The 18,163-nt window shown below is 41.1% G+C and overlaps 1 protein-coding gene across 1 annotated transcript in view; it reads right to left on the bottom strand.

The window, feature by feature from the left end:
* Window positions 1-17,481, bottom strand: part of LOC116325879 (chemokine-like protein TAFA-2) — a 90,668-nt gene extending 73,187 nt beyond the window's left edge. The window contains exon 1 of the mRNA XM_039604139.1: window positions 16,986-17,481. The gene's annotated coding sequence lies outside the window, so the exon portion shown is untranslated. The remainder of the gene's footprint in view (window positions 1-16,985) is intronic.
* Window positions 17,482-18,163: the final 682 nt, after the last annotated feature.

Below are 18,163 nucleotides of genomic sequence, written 5' to 3'. Positions count from 1 at the left end.
TCTGTTGGATGAGGGCTCAGCACTTTGGCACGGCTGTCCTTGTTGTTAATGCATGCTGCCGAGTTGTTTTATGCCTCTGAATGGAGTGTAAGGTTAATCATTTATGACTTAGCTCCAAAGAGAGGCTAATGACAAGGAAAGAAATGTTTTGCCTTTTTCAGTTTCGTAGTGTAGCAATGATGATTGTACTCTGTATAGCCAGCTGACAGAGGTGTAACTGGATGCACTTGAAGGTATTGCAAACAAGCTGAGTCTGTGACAAATTCTGGATGCAGCAGCTTTGTTTCCCGATCCTCCAAATCTTTTGTTAAGCACACGATTGGCCTTTGTAAGTACACAAAAATCAAAATATGCACACAGAATCACTGAGCTTCATTCCCGCAGCACAAATACATGTGTGTGCTCATCTATGTATGTAAACTGTGTACAATTCTGATTGGATGCACATCAGGAAAAACGCTGCATTCAGTCAAGCAAAAAGATAAAATGAATAAATCAAAAAGGCTACAGTTGTTGGGTTGATGTGAGCGCTCAGGTCATGTATGTGAATAAACTTACACACTAACCAAACGAATCATAACTTTAACTAGGACAACAATTAAATGTTAGCGTGATTATTAATTAATTAAAATATATTTGCTTACTGAAATATTTTTTTTTAGCAAAACAAAAAAACAGCTATCAAAACTCTCTCTAAATGAACATGTCACATTTCACAGAATAACAACCAATTATCCAATTTAGACATTTAAGAGAATAAAATCAGTGAAAGAAACAAAAAATCTAAGTGGAGATACTTTTATTAAAGAGAGAAAAAGCTATAATTCAATATTTAACGCTGCCAGAGATATTTTTAACATTTATTAAAATAAAGATACATTACTTGATAGTATAAAACAAGTAGAAAAATGTTCAAAATTGATGTGAAATCCCTTTTTTCTGTTCATCCTTTGTGATTTACCTCATTATAAAAAAATGCTGAGTGTGGTTCTGAAAAAATCTGACCTTTGAACAAAAACCCAGATGTATTTAATAGCCCAATTTTCACTAGATAACCACTGATTGACCAGCCAAGGACCAGAATCAGATTTTTTGCAGTGTTCTGACCGATAATCAGCTGGTCAGCATGCTGTGTGAGTGACAACAAGCCTGTCCGCTTCATGAATGTAAAAATGAGCAGGCAAACAGTCGCACCCACGCTTGCGGCCATTCGCTAATATGTTGGTAGCGTGAAAGCTTTTCATTGTGAGTGAAGGCACAAAGTAAACCATGACGCGATCAACTGTGAAAACATAACAACAAACCTATTCACACACATTCACATACAAATCACCATTACCTAGCTGATTAGCAATATTTTAAAGACGCTAACAAAGACAAAGTTGCTAAAGCTAAAGCTAGCCAGAGGTCAGAGCGAGCCAAAAGCTAGCAGCCTTGGTATTAGAAAAAGATCAAAGCAGTTACGAGGAAAATTATGGCAATAACAGAAAAGAGAGACGGGTCAATGTCCTGTTATAAGATGACGTTATAAACATACTGGAAAATGATTAAGTAACCGACATTTGTTTTGTTATCTAAATCTGGTGCATTTGCTTTTGTTTGCAAAGATAAAGTTAGATAAAGGTGAATGCACAGCAACTTATTTGTAACTTGCTACAGCAATAGATTACTTTGTTTACTTTAATATAAAATTTTATTATGAAAATTATACATATATCTATATAGATAGATAGATAGATAGATAGATATATGTCACTTCCAGTTCATAAAAAAACAATGTCAGTAGATTACAAAAAATCAGAATCAGAATTAGTAAGGAAAATCTTTGAAAAAAAAAGGCAGTCTTTTCTTGGAAACCAACCCTGATGATTAATAGAAAACCAATTTAAAAAACTGCCATGACTCAGTACATCTCATGGATAACTGCTATGTTATTTTGAAACTTGGGAACCTGTCTTCATTAGCATTCATGCCACTAAATCACACTGAGCCAAAATGGACTGAATTAACGTAATTTAAATTGAGACACGTGTGGAGCAGAAACAGGAGAGACAGACACACCTTTCAACACTCAGACCCTGGAATAATGGCACATACCTCACCGCCTGATTAAGTCCCTCTTCGGTTCCTCTCATTTGAGTGACTAATAATAGTCCACGCTGTTCCATGAATCATGGTTATTAAGCAGTGTGAGAGAAAATGTTTTCCCCTAAATCTCATAGCTGCTTATTTTTCAAAGTCTCATTGACAGGAGAAAGTTAGGAGACACAGGCACGCTGCACTCAGTCACAACACTTACAAAACAGGATCTTCATGACTCGCTTTTATTACACAGAGAAGCAAATGAAGCGCTTGTGTTTGTGCTGCTCAGCCAACATTTGAAAACAGAAGGGCAGAGTGAGACAAAGCCAGATTAGAATAGATGAGTGTAAGACAAGAAAAGAAGCCAAGAAGCACCGAGTCATGGGGAGACAGACAGAGAGACGGAGGAACGGTTAGTAGGTGGGGGACCTTGAAAAGCTTTTGTTCTCTGAACACGGAGCGTTAGCGAGGCAGCACTTGGCAGTTGGTTCAAAGCAACAAACTCTAAATCAATCTTTTACAGCTTGTCCAAACAGACTCAAAGAGACACACACACACACATGGACACAACAAAAGGACTAGAAGAGTCTTCAAACAAGGAGAGAATACCAGCTGTGAAAAAAACACAAAAACAAGGATTCCTCCTCCGATACACGTATGGTATACCTGAAATAGAAGAGTCTGGCTGGATACTAAGAAGTGTTTGTGTGTGACCGTGTTTATGAAAGTGTGTGTGTCCAATGTTGTGTTTCTTTAATGAGCTCGGTTTACACACTTCGTTAATTGGCTGGCACAGCGCTGTCCACGATCTACGTGCCACGCACACATTCCCAAACACACACACACATCTCCATTTCACTGTGCTTATTTATTCATGTATTAGTTAGTTTGTTCCACTAGGTTCACTTGCAGGCTGCTGTAGTAATTTCCACTATATTCTCTGCATTGATTTGTACTGTTGACTGCAACGCTCTGCGCCGTGTATCAGTAACTCCCTGGAAGCACCGTTTCCTTGCAAATACGCCTTTGCAAAATAAAGAAATGGGTGCAAATTGTATTCTCAGTCAAATTTATCTATCCATTTATCCAGTTACCTCGTTCTCCCTAACGTGTATTATTTCCCATAACAAAGAGACAGGTGAGAGTGGAAGAAGTGCGAGCATTCTAATTAAAGTATCTAGCGGGGGAAGCGAGCCAAGCTTTCTTTCAGCACATCTCTCATCACGCTGGCTGTAAAAATAGCATCAACCCCACAATCCCAGGCTATGTTCTGTGTGCTTGCAGCTCAGGGCTTGTTTCTGGTGAGCAATAGGAGGTACAGTGGAGAGATTTTGCTGTTGCTGCACAACAAATACAGAGCAGCCAACTCAGTAAGCATAGGCATTCTCTTCTAGCTGGATGTGATCGTCCATTCACGCAAGACTGTGTATGTGTGTGAGAGAGCCGTGCTAAACATGATTACAGATGGGAATGGTGTACATATATTTGTGTGTACTGTATGTGCGTGTGTGTGTTTGTGTGTGGATGTGTAGGCATGCAGGACAGGAGGTCTGCAGGGAGAGATAAATGCTCAAATCTGTCTTCTCCTTCTCACTCACACCCTTCTGCTCAGACCTCTAAAAGCTTACCCCTAGGCTTACCCCGCACACACACACAAGCACACACCCACACGTGTGAACACACACACACACACAGGAGCCTCATATCAACCCTATCCCCAACTCCCATTTCAGTCTTCACAGTTATTCCAAATCCAAAGCAGAGACACACATGGAGACAAAAGGGAAAGAGAAGGATGGACAGCCAGTGCCACAGCACAGCTCTCTGTCAGGATTTATTAATAAGGTGCAGGACGCAAGTTTGCACATACAGAGCCCTCGCAGTATAGGTAACATATGCTCACTTGAACTCACAAGCAGATTCTGAAAGAGAGCAAGTCGGAGAGGAGTTGTTCAATTTTTAAACAGGATGCTTTAAAGCGGAAATGGAATTAGGATGACACTTGAAGACGTTGAATTCCCATTTAAAGGAAAGGTCCAAAAGCCATGCCTTCTGCAGATTATTCATACTGCATGAATCGCCAAGAGAACACGCAAAAAGCTTCCATCCATCCAATGTCGTTCTTCCCTTCCAAGAATGTTTTTTTCCACAGCTGCTCCCCCTTAGCACTGACCGCCCTCCCGTGAACAACCACGTCCTCGTCAGGTGGATTTTTCCTCCAGCTTGCCTTGCTGCATTAGCTCTCTTTTCCAAACACCTTAGGGGGTAAGAAGGACCACGCTGCGTCAAAGAGATTCTTAAGATGTCTCCACATGGCGAAGTCGTAACTGTGAAAAAAATATCTGTTCTTTAAGCAGCTCAGCACTACTGCTGCCATCATCTTGTGGGTGACCATGCAGCTTGGAGGGAAAATACATTTAATCTGATAAAACATCGCAATCAAATGAATGGTTAGCAGTGACCACTTCAAACATCTTTGGGTTCTGCTATTTGTTCCCAGAAGCACGTCATCCCTTGCACTACCATGGAGAGCTCCCTCAGTGGCTGCCACTGCAGTGTTCAGCACCATAGACAGCTCCACAGTGGAAAAATAATAATAACTTTTTTATACAGCATAAAAAAAAATAAAAGAATAACACAGTTATAAAGTTCTCCACAGCTTGGATAAGACCACAATTTAAAGGTAAGCACACAAATCCAAATATGCAAACATACAGTCAATCATATGGTCTTACAGCAAGGTCTGAGGGCCTGTAGGGGCCTCATTACTGCAGCCAGGTGTGTGCAGGTTGTGCACACACCTGGCTCGCTAAAGAGACTTTAATCAAGAATACCATCACATCAGTACACAACTAATGCCTTCAGTACACAACATGGATGGTTACATGATCACATGATGTTTCCTTTAAAGGTACATCAAGAAAAACAGGTTGCATTCTGCCAGTGATGGTTAAAGTACACAAACATTATTGCTAAATTGGAGCAATTTAACTAATGAACACTTAATTCTTATACTCACAATAATAATAGCACAATCAAACTCATGGGCCAACTATTGATAGAATTTGCTAATAACTGGTGAAAGTACATCTACACAAGACCTGTACTATTTAGTGCATTGCATTTGATTTAGATTACAAATGATTCAAATCATGAGGAAGAAGTATCAGGAAGGACTGTGTACAATCATATAATCTTTATATTCTTATATCTGCCAGATGTTTCTAAACTACTGCTCATCGTATTTAATGCAAGAGATCTGGCTTTTGTTTTATGTGTTTCTTAACTACCCAAACGTCATCAAAAAATAAAAAATCGAACGCAATCATCCTTGCACCGCTATTTTACATCTAACAATGTCATATATAATAATAGAAGCAAAACATGAAACATTGTACTTTTACTTTAGATTCATATAGCGCAGTTTGCTCACTACATATGTACTTCTTCATATTAAACTGAGAACCTGCTGCGTGAGCTACCATCTAAATTTCACACAGCATGACAGACATGCTCAGTCGGTCATATCAAAAGCTGTGTGTGCAATAAGAGTAGACAAGATGTAGAAAACATATTGGCAAAAATAATTGACAACGTAATTCTTTGTCACCGAAAGCCCTAAAGCCATCAGCATCCCAAATTAAGCTCCTCTTTGTGCCCTTCACTGCCACAGCTGCAGCCCTGGAGAGGACACAAGGCCAGCTCAGCCTCATCACATAAAGGCAAGCGGAATGCTAATAAAGTTGGATTCAATCAAATTGAAAGCAGCCTTTTGGTAATTCATGGCTTTAAAATTAGAATTCTTGTTCTGCATTCAGAGCCTCTCTCAGTCTCTCCCACACAGCCTGAGTCTTATCCTGGCTCGACCTGAAAGAATGTTGTGTTATACACTGACAGACGCATGTGTGAAGCATTATTTGATTTTAATCGTACAAAAACACTTCAAAATAATGGCACTTTAAAATATGTTAAAAGGCTTATGAGCAGAAAAGCTTTATTATGTAACTTCACCTTGATATTACATTTGAAAATAGATATCATCTTTTTGCTTCTACTGTTGCTGCTACCATTCTCTGTTGCTTGTTCACTATTGACATTGACACTTATCTTGGTCTCCTCAGCCTCTGGCAGCATCAGTAAATCCAACTATGCAACAAGTTTCTTCAACAAACAACTGTGGCTGCTGGCAGAAATATAAAGGGCATCGGCATCGCCCACCCCCCAAACCCTCCAACCACGACTTGATGTTTTAGATGAAAAAAACAGCGAATCTAAAGTTCAGATCACTCTCGTATTGTTTCATTAATAACAAAGCATTATATTTATAAAGTGCCTCCGATTAAGCTTTCTCAAGCACCATGTGTATATATGCACTCGCTCGCTACTGTAGTTGTCCTCCTGCGTGTGCCCTCAGAGGGCTCTAGCTAATGGCAGTGTCATAATATTAGTCATATTAGGAGGGGATTAGTAAGAGAAACCGTCTTAAGGATGTGATCCCTGGGAGGGGGTGCCAGATACTGCTTGTATTACTGTCAGCCCGTCTCACACACATATTGGGAGCCTAGCAGCCGTGCCTGCTTTTCTCAATAGGATCTGTGGAGAAACATGACACACTGAAGCGCACCACCTACCGTAGCTCATTCCCCTCTTCCACAGAGTTTTTTTTTTCTTTATCTCATCTATTGAAGTGCTGGTGTGAAATGTGTCTGGTAGAAAAACAGAAATGCTGCAGCAGTGTAGGAAGGCTGAAGCGCGCAAATTAGAATAAGCAGACCTCTGCTTTCAAGCTTCTTAACAAAGCGTTCCCTCTTACCGCGCAGACTGTGGCGTTTGTGGTTGAAGCCAAAAGTGGCAGATTTATCGGAGACCGGAATCTATGATTTTCAGAAAATAGTGCATCTGAAAATACAGTAGTGCAGTCATCACCATTGTTGCCTCATAGCAACAAGATCCTAGGTTTGACTCTGTAGGCTGATGGAAGGAGGCACTTAGCAGGCCGGTCATGGTAGTTATGGCCGCATCAATGGGACATGTAGTAACATTTCAAGGGAAGTGCACATCAGGTTACAATATAGGTTGTGATATAGAAAACAACTAGTTTATGATGCAAGATTTCAGAAGCATAAATCCCTAGGTAGACCATTCAGGTAGGGCTAGATGCCGGTGTGTATTACATAGCAGGCTGAGGAGTGTTTGCTTGAGGTTTCTGGCAGTGGTTGCAAATAGATATGTGGTGCTGCCCCGAATCCTCCGTGCAAATGCTTTCTGGTAGGTTAGCACAGTTGCCAGTAGTATGCGTGGAAGACGCCAGCTTGTCTGCAAACATTCTCAAACCACTCGCCAAGTTGCCAGTTTCCATGCAAACTAGCAATCTGCTAGCAACCAAAGCAATCGCTATAAGGTTTTTAGTGCAGCAATATATATAACCAGTTTCACCCGGTGACTAATAGTCGCTAAGTCGCTACCTGGTCGGGGAACACACATTTTTGCCAATAGGTGGCCGACCAGTCTCTAGGTCTGTGTGACTGAGTCCTAACTCAGGTCTAATATTTGTGTTAATGATAAAACAAAAACTCATTACAGTATTACGTTATTCAGATTTATGGCAGCCTACATAGTACTAACCTATCCATTGCCACTTTACCAATTAGTAGCTCCACAGGTCCCAGCAGAAGGAGTTGCTTTTAGCAGAATGGCCAGTATGCTACACTGTAGGCTGCAGGCTTTAACTTTGTATTGCACAAAATATCCCTATATCTATATATCAATATATCACTTTTTCTTGTGTTATATCGACCAATATATCGACACTGCTTGTTAAAACACGCAGACACTCTTTTGGCTTTTAAGCATTAAGCAGAATAAGAAGCTAAAGATGGCGGTGGAAATGTGCGTACATTTAAGCTTACCTTAATATTAAAGTCTATATTCAAACTTTTTTCAACTTTAAGTTGTTGCTTTTTTATTACTAGCGAATCCTTCTGCTTTATAAGCAACGTGACAGAGCTGAACTGTCAAATGAAGTGTTGTTGTTTAGTTACAGCCCTCTAAATGCTACTGTGCCCTACAGTAACAAATATACTAAGACTAAACCCACAGTGTGTAAAAACAAGTCCTCAAAGGTAACAGAAATTATTTAAATGTGCACGCTCATCCATATCTGTTTCTTTATTATAACCTTTATTGGTGAGCCACACACACACACACACACCCATACTCGTATAGTGCACAAATACCCACAAAACTGCACTAATTACTGCTGTGTGTGTGCTCCAGCTCAAACATAGCAGTCTACAGTATATAAAGCTTCATTCTGAATTCATAATTGCATAATTAGATATAATTGCATGTGCTGTGGGCTTGCCTGACAACCTAATGAGGCAGCTGTAAAATAGCTAGTGGTTCCACTTATAAGAACATAATCAAAGACTACAAGATAAAAGGGCATACACAGATAAACACGGACAGACAGTAGGACAAGCCCAGAGCTACACCCAGACAAAAAAAAGAAAAAAAAGTTGAAATTATTAAAACAAGAAGAAAAAGTGAGTGAGGGAGTTTTCAACCCTCATTATAATCTATCAACAGCGGCTCAGTTTATCAGTGACTCTAAGTGTCTCTGTGGTTTCCATTTCTCAGCCTCGGGGACGTGATTTTCCACCTACCTTACTCCTCATCATCGCCGTAAGACTGACCAAGACAAGACTCTCACAAACATACCTCTAGAGAGCAGAAACAGCAGACCCACACACACTCACACACACACAAACAGTCACACAAGGTAAGGCCTAATTTGCTGGCCTAATGACCGCAGTGATTGCTGTCTAGTTGTTGATGAAGAAAGCTGCCAGAGGGCTGCATGTGTGGTGTAGTTCAGACTTCTGGCTAACAGCTCCTCTTTGCCATCAGCCGTAATGAGTCAGCTCTGACACCGCCAAAGCTAGAGTGTCTGTGTCGGTTCGTTTATAATGGCTGCTGAAAGTAATACCACCTCCCAGCCCACACACTGGCTGAGAGTTCTGTCACTGCAAACTCATTAGCAGAAGCTATAGTGGCGCCAAAATCAACAAATCAAACGGCTTCCTTAATAAGATCCAACATGTCACAGCAAGTTGGCTACCACAAATAGTAACAATGGTTCACCTGCACCCTTTGGATTTGCCTACAATGGTGCAAGAGCATCCACTATATTTCACTATGTTTCAATTAATCACAATTATCTGTTAATGAGCCTTGAAATTTTAGGAAAAGCATGTTTTTACTTAGTAAGACATGATTCAGAACTTTTATATGTACAAACACAAAATCAGGAGCGCTCCGTGTTTTTCGTCTTTGGTACACGTTCTTGAGACAAGCCAGTTTCTTTCTCCCAGCATGTAGGGAAGTTTCTGCTTTAACTGGTGGAGAGCACAACCTGTCTTCTTTTGTGCTGCATTCTGACTCACTGAATCTGTATGTCATCACTGTTTTCTGTGGTTTTCAGTCATCTGTGGAGATACCAGACTAATATGTAGCTGCGTTTCAGAGCCCAATTAGAAATGATCACATTTTCCACTAAAGAAAGACTGGTGAGGTCAAAAAGGATGGCTAGGACTAAAGATGACTCACAAGTGCAGTATGCAATATTTTCTTCCTTTAGAAATTCCTTAAATTTTAACCACATAAGACTGTGTCTATCATACAGTTTTTAAACCTGTGAAATGCAGTCTGGCTTTCAAACGGCATCAAGGCAAAACTTGGATTTGCACCAGCAATGTGTTGTTGGAAACCCTTTGTGGCGTTTACTATAATATCATTATATTGCATTGCATAACCAGCTCTGACTTGACTTTTTCGTATTTTCACATGTAAATTCAGGACATTTAAAACCCAAAGCGTTTTGTGATGCATCAAGGCTTTAACACAAAATCTTGATTGAACGGAGCTCCCCTCGCTGGTCACTGGGAGCATCGACATTATTTCCCATTTAAAGGCTCATTATTTTTCAAAAGCAACAGAAACATTAGTTAAATAATGGTTTGGATATTGCCCTTGTAATATGAGTAATCTGAGTTTGATACTTGCTTCGAATACTTCCTGACTGTCAGAGCATTATAAATATCAGTGCATTCACTTAAATCAAATCAAATCAAATCACCTTTATTGTCACATCACATGTGCAGGTACACTGGTACAGTACATGCGAGTGAAATTCTTGTGTGCAAGCTTCACAAGCAACAGAGTTGTGCAAAATACAATAACGTGCAACAAGCAAAATATAAAAATGGTTAATCTAAAAGTAATAAATATATGTACCATATATAAAGGTATATACATTACTGAATGTGTGTACTAAATATGTTTTTCACGTGTGTGTGTGTGTGTGTGAGTGTGTATATACATGTTTTACAAATGAAATAGAGTAAACAATAAAATAAGATATATAAAATATAAAATATACAGAGGTAGGTATGTGCAAAACAGTGGCATTAATGTACAGTATGGAGTGCATAATGTTGAAGTTCCAGTAGTGAGGGTGAGGTGTCTATGACGTGTTCAGCAGTCTGATGGCCTGGTGGAAAAAGCTGTCTCTCAGTCTGCTGGTACGGGACCGGATGCTGCAGAACCTCCTTCCTGATGGAAGTAGTCTGAAGAGTTTATGGCTGGGGTGACTGGAGTCCTTGATGATCCTCCCGCTTTCCTCAGGCACCGCTTCCTGTAGATGTCTTGGAGGAGGGAAGCTCACCTCCAATTATCCGTTCAGCACACCGCACTACTCTCTGGAGAGCTTTGCGGTTGTAAGCGGTGGTGTTGCCATACCAGGTGGTGATGCATCCAGTGAGGATGCTCTCAATGGCAGTAAGTGCAGTACACTTACTGGTGTACTTACTGGTGGCATTGCCTTGTGTTGGAAAAAAAAAGAAACATTTGAGAGGCTGACAGAAAGACAGCAGAGTCTGGTCAAGAGAGATGGCTATTAACAGTGTAAATGAAGGGAAACGTGTAATGACAGGACCCAAGAGCCACTGATGAGGGTGATGGATGGCTTTCAGCTCAAATACATGGCAGTTCATCACTCACCTCAGACATGCACACGTACTTATAGTGTATTTTCACACAGAATCACACACTTGCTTTTCTCCCTTATTAACCTTCTGCTCATCCACTTATGCTGTTTTGCAAAAGCCATTCAGCTTTGTATTGATGGCCCTGCAATCACGTAAGCAGCCTTGGAAAAGCTCTCATGTACACACACAAACACACAGGAACGCTCTGATCTCATACCCCGATCATTGCCACAATATTCCTTCGTCATCGCCGTGCTGTCTGACTGTCTCTATCTGTTGCTTGTTATTTTCAGTGAATTCATCAGTCTGCTAGCGCACGAAATGTAAGAAATGATGAGAAATGCCCTTCACTGAAAAGCCGAGTTCAACACGTTGTCTTAAAATTGATGATTTTGTTTGACCAAGAGTTGGGAGATTTTTTTTTTAAACAGATTCAGATGAAAAATAAGAACAGGCAGAAGTTGGATATTTTGACAAATTGTCCTAAAAGTGCTTTGGTTTCAAATCCTAGAGGCCCTGAGTTTACAGTAATCCACATAAAAGAGCACATTTGAAAAGCTGGAAGCTGACATTTTCATTCAGCGTTTCATATAGCTTTATTTTTTTTAAAGTAATCATAATACGGCAGAAACATTTTTGATTTTCAGAACATCGAAAAAATTTTAATTTTTGTCCAACAACTGGGCCAAAATGTAGACACAGTCAATAAACAGTGACAGTAAATACAAACAGAAATATGTTGTAAATTATATATTATAAAATATGCTGGCACTGATACAGATTTTTTTTTTCCTAATGATTGACTAGCAAAAAGATTAATAATGATTTTTTTTCCTCTTGTGTATACTGAATCCGCCCTCTGCATTAACCTGAATTAGACACACACAGCCGGAGAAAGACGCGCCTCATGCTTTCCCCCCATGAAGCCCGCCCCCCTTCCCCCTGCTCTTCACCCTTTCCTTGCTCTGTAGTCGAAGGAAGCAGTGTGGGGCCGAGAGGTGGTGGGTAAACAGTGGTTCTGCAAAGTGCTTTTTCCCGGCCTGTGTATACCTGGGTAATAGAGGCAGTAATGGAGTTTGTTCAGGCTAAGGTAATCCTGGAGCTGTGAGCTCAGCATCTGGTGCTGTTTCTCTCTGACGCTGTTTTGTTCCACAGCAGGTACTGATGTTGTTGTAGCTGTCACTGTAACTGTCCCACACAAGCCATTTGGGAGTAAAGCAATGTGTGTCTGCATTTCTGTGAATGTGTGTTTTCTCTTGAAAAAAAAAAGTGTGCTTATCAAAAGTGGATGTGTGTGTACAGTATATCCGTGTGCATTCTGACCCCCCCCCGAAAAAAAAGAAAGAAAAAAATGCATAGAGATAAAGTGAGGTTACGCTGACGGATGTGTACGTCTGGATGTGTGCTGAAAAATACGTGTGTGTGTCTGTGTGTAGCGAGAGAGCGGGAAAAGAATCTAAAAAATATATGTGTTTGGATGTTATAGCTCACCTTTGGGAGGTGGGATAAGAACAGGGCTGACGGCTAGGAATGAATTTACGAGGCTCGATCTCCCAGAAACAATTTCTTTATGTGGGTTACACACATTTAGAGTGGCTACTCGTCCCCCCCTGGGCCTCAGCTCACCACACACAGCTACTGGAGATGGCCAATGAAATACAGAACACTCTTTTATAGGACACATGCTTTTTATTTATTTTTATTTATCCCCTGTAGCTTTCTTTTTTCCTCTCCTTCTCTCGCTCTGTCTAGGTCTCTGTCTTACTCCTTCCTGTTTCTCAATCTTGTTCACCCCCCCATCTCTCCTATTCTCTTCTCATCACACGCAGCTACAGGAGGTGCAAATGAAAACGAGATCACCTTTTATAGGCCGCATAGTGTATTTTTTGTTTCCTCTGGTTGATCTCTTTGTCTTTATTAGAACTATCTCTCTTTTCCAATCTCTCTCTCTCTCTCTCTCTCTCCGGATAACAGCTCTGACATTATTCCCATGGCCCAGAGGATTTATTGGTAGAAGAGATGGATAAAGAAAGCAAGTCAGAAAACTACAGGAAAGGGTAGAGCGTGTGTTAAAGGTGCAGAGGGAGACATAAAATTGTGGGATGTAGAAACATGAAAGCTTGGTGAATTTTCAAGCATCTGTATGTATCTGCTTTTGGTCATGAGGCTGCAGGAAGTTGGGGTGAAAATGGTCCAATCTGACCAAGTCCTGCAGTCTGCAGTCACCTCAGGCACGTCTGTGAAAGGAGTCTGCTAGAGTACTGTGTTCATGTCTGATACCATCAATCACATTCTAAAATGAAGCTAACAATATTCAGTTATGAATTTATAAAATACTAAAAAAGGAGTAAAATTAGGACACAGATTGGTTTTTTGGTTTTTTGTAAAGTAGTGCATTATTCCCAACATTAATCTTCATACTGAGCCATTCATTTTTCCTAAAGCACATATACACTGGGGTTCTGCTGTGGTGTAGGAGTTAAGATGGCAACCATGACCTTTGTTGCATCTCTGGCCCACTAATTAAGACATAAAATGCAAAACACGCAAACATACACATTTTTATATTTGCATATGCATACACAAACAAGCGAGGTCAGTCTAAATAGTGTGACTGTGAAAACGGATTTGTTTTCCCAACCAATGAATAATCAAGTGCACGGAGACTAAACTTAATATAACCTTGAACCCAGAACCAAACCATTTAACTCACCAGGAACAATATTCTCAGGGCAAACATCTGTTACTTTGTAACGTCATCGGAAGAGACTCACTCACTCTCTCTCTCTCTCTCCCTCTCTTTGCCTCACATTAAATGGGATATAATGTGATTCATCCAAGATGGAAATTCATATTAAGTAATTTGAGCATGCTCTGCAGCCTGTAGCAGGATGTAGGCTGTAGTAACTAAATGTTTCCTAAATGACTAAGCAAAACATATCTGCACTTACATTGTTTTGTTTTGTTTTTTTTCTGTGCAAAGACTGTAACGGAAAGTTGCACATAGCCCCTGTGGCAGAGGTGGGCAATTCCTTTTTCCAAGAGGCTGGATGCCAAACTGGGACAGTTGTGAAGTGACGCACCAATAAGCTTATGAAGAGTTAAAATTATTATTGAGCAGAACTGAGTTTAGTTTATTGGTGGGTCCCTCCACAATCGCTCCAGTTTTTCGTGTGACCCCTTGGGAAAATTAATTGTCCACATCTGCTCTGTAGCATCAGCCATTTGTTTGTATGCTTACATGATCTAAATAAAACACTGGAGAGTTAGATTAGCAGCTTTTAGTATTTCATTAGAAAGGTCCATCTATAGATTACATATTTACATCAGACAGACACCTAAACTGAAGCACAGACTCTTTTTACTCCGGGTTGGTGTTCCATGATGCATCAACACCAGAAAATTGGTCAAGAGGTCCAGTCCAGTGACTCGAATGATCTAAAATGAGACCCGCCAGGCAGCCAGTGGCTACAGATGCCTTTGTCAGCATCTACCTGCCAGTCAGAGCTCCCATACATCTAAGTTTAAGCCTTGATTGAGTAGAAACCAAAATCATGCTCTAAAATCAAAAGTCTGTAGGGATGGGCTTACATTTGTAGCTAGTCTCATGTGCCATTTTTGGGACTTATGTAGCCGTGAAGGTACTTGGTTATAGTTATTCTATTTTAGATTGATAAATCCAAACAAAAAATGCATTCCTTGAAGTAATAACCAGAACAAAAATCCCACCTCTTTTAACTTCATTCTCTTCTGTCCTCATTTTTCTTTAGTTTTCCTCATTTCTATCTTTCATTTACCTCCGGTTAGTACAGTGAGTAGAAGTCCAGAATATTTTGTGACTAAACTTTTCATGTTAACATCGTTCTCTAGTGGGGTCACTGAGAAATGTCCTTGCTTTTGAAAGAGGAACACATTTGTTTTTGATTAAAACTGATTATGATTTTGCAAATAACAAGCAAATAATGATGATTAATGACATATTTTTTCTAAATGATTTATTTTTAATGCGTGTAGGCGTGCAGAGGCCCCTTTTCACACCTGTGATGGTTGCATCGCGTTATCTAATACAAGACAAACTAATCAATAGGAAAAAAGCTGTTTTTTCCAAATATGTAAGCATCGCTGAATTGCTGATTTCAAAGAAGCAATAAATCTGACTGAGTGTCTGGAGCATTAGCCTTTGTGGGTTTAATTAGCCTCAAAAAGAGACTGCATATGTTGTGTACTACTCCCTTCACCGAAGAGCACTCACTGAGATCCGAGTGTACACAGCTGAGCCAGAGAACAAGTACATCAAAGTCTCTAGTTTGAGAAAAAGGCATCTCACCATTTCTCAACTGGGAGCTCCATTAACCCACAAAACACTGGGTCTTATAGGCAACGGTGAAGAGGCAACTTCGCAATGACAGGCTTTAAGGTACAAAGCCAAGTCTGCCAAATCTGCCAGTGGTCAATAAAATGGAAAGCATATTACATATGCAAATAGCATTTGCGGCCACATCCTTGACCACAAATTATGGTGTATTCTTGTATCGCTCCATAAACCCCAACAATCCAACCAATCTCCCTTGTCGCTCTTGCTCACCATCACCTTAGTGCAATCTTTCTCCTCCTACCATCAAGTCTTACTGGCAGTTCTCTTCCTTCTTACTTTCTAACTCCCTCAGTTCACCTCCGTGGCTCGCCTCCCCTGTGTTCTTCACAGAAGCTTGTGAAAACGGAAGCAGAGGAAGAGACAGCGACAGATGGAGCAGTAACATGTCGAAAATATGCACAGTCAGGATGGCCATCTTTGTTTAAATTAAACAAGCCTGTGTGCACACAACACTTTACGACCAGGTCTAGGTCATGAAGAGGCTTGAAACCGGCACTACCTTCTTCTTTTTAACAGTGAAGGAAAGAAAAGCAGAACCTGGACCACCTAACTCACAGCCTCTCCTCTGTTAGACTGATGATCTATGCTGCCATCGTCAATGTAAAGTTTTCATATTCACACATCAGGTGCACAGAAGACACCCACCCCTGCACAGCCTCTCAATTTTTAACATGCAAAAGCAGTAGCCTGCATTTCAGCCATATTAAGCCTAGAAACACTCCACACTGAGTGCTACTGTTTTAAACCAGGAGATATGTAATAGAGCATAATGGGGTATAAAGGATAAGCAAAGCATAAAGGTTCCTTATCAGCTCTTTTTCTTTAAGAATGCCGCCTCTTACTTTAATTTATCAATTATTTGACACATGTGGATCCAGCTAATAGGATCAATCACAAAAAAATCATCATCGTGAAGTGACAACCACCACACGGCAGGTCTGCCTAAAATAGCGCACAGAATCCGTCAATGCCCACATACGCACAGCTATACCTGAGCGCCCTTGTGCGTGCGTGCGCATACGTGTGTGTGTGTGAGAGAGAGAGAGAGAGACAGAGAGAGAGAGAGGTTCTATAGGCTGTGCAATATCTGAAACAACCGCAATCATTTGTCTTTGCTGCAAAATCACAACCGCGTGAATAAAACTGACACCAAAGCAGACCAGGCTGATGGGTGGCACCACTAGAAATCATTTTCACAACTCTAATGCCTTCCTAAAATCCAATCCCTTTCTATTTCCTTACAAATGGAGCGGATGAAGTGTAATCCATTTCGTGCGTAAATGGTTTTCTAAGACGGGTTAACCAGTAGACTGTGACACGGCTGTATCCGTGCATGTCAGGTGGGTTAGTAATTGACTTTTTTTTATTTTTTGTTTTTTTTATAACGATCACTTCTCCTGCTGTTAACTAAAGGCGCGTTAAAACCGTGACAGACACCGAGCAGCTCCGCCCAGGTGTAAAGGCTACCCTATGACCCATACCTGTTGGTGCGGTGTGGTCTTGTTCTGTTAGCCCAGCAGGTGAACCTCTCTCCTCATAGCCGCTCCGCTATCCGAGACAGAGAAGAGACTCGCATCCCCACTCCACTAGCGGAAAACAGCTCCTCTGTGACACCGGCCGCTCAGTTCGACTGGAGCGGAAAAGTTATACCATACCATCCACCTTCGAAGCCGGGTAGCAGACACACACAAAAAAGGAGCCGGTTGCAGACGTGACCTTCTGAGGTGGTGCTCCTGCTACTACTCCTGTGCAAGGAAAGGTCTCCTGAAAGTTCCGCTCCTGTCCTCCGCTTTTGCACAGAAACTTAGTTATTAAGCCATGTCACGAAGGAAGAAACAGCCAGTTTGGAAAGCTGGCTTCTGTTTTGCAGCAGCAATCTCCTTCTTTTTCTCCTCTTTAAATGATGTAGTGTGAAAGCAGCCCACTGGCGGGACAGAGATGCGTTGCGGTCGGGGAGTCACGCAGACTGTTACTGCGCTCCTGCTTGTCCGCCAGGAAGATGGAGAGGATTGCCTTTAGAGTGTAAAACTCTGAAGCGGAGCAGCGCCCCCTAGCGGTTTAGTTGGGGAAGAACTGCTCACCGATGTGCGGGCAATAAATGTAAATGATACTGTACAGTAATGTGAAGAAGGGCCATATGGGCTGCGCCAAGACATGTTGGATATATGATATTAGTGGTTTATTGCCTGGCAGTGAAACCGAAAGAAGCATCAGCCAGCATATTGACACAGAATACATGCACACAATGCACACGTGCAGTCAGACAACATCGGAAGTATCAGCAAAAATGTTTGTGTCACTTCATGAAGGACAAAACAATATTATTGTCTCAGTGTGTGTGTGTGTGTGTGTGTGTGTCTATGTTTCTGTCTGTATCTGTGTGCGCACGCGCCCCTCTCTCAGCGGTGAGAGGTTCAAATTAAATTGAACTCACTTTAGCTGAGCTACGGGCATTTCCCAGTAGACTACACCAAAAGGAGCGAAGGGGTGATCGACACCATACCGTCCAAATTGACCGGCCTCTCTGCCTGAGCGAGTGTATGTCCGTGTGCGTCTTTATGTGTGTTCCCTTGCCCGAAATGACCTGAACTGCCCAAAGAAGTTTACTCACAACAAATGACTTTGTCCAGACTCAGTCACTCTGACCAGTGCAGTTCAT

Source organism: Oreochromis aureus, linkage group 20, assembly GCF_013358895.1.
Source record: "Oreochromis aureus strain Israel breed Guangdong linkage group 20, ZZ_aureus, whole genome shotgun sequence".
Lineage (NCBI taxonomy): Eukaryota > Metazoa > Chordata > Actinopteri > Cichliformes > Cichlidae > Oreochromis > Oreochromis aureus.
The sequence above is the reverse complement of the archived record's forward strand: the minus strand, read 5'-3'. Positions and strand labels throughout refer to the sequence as shown.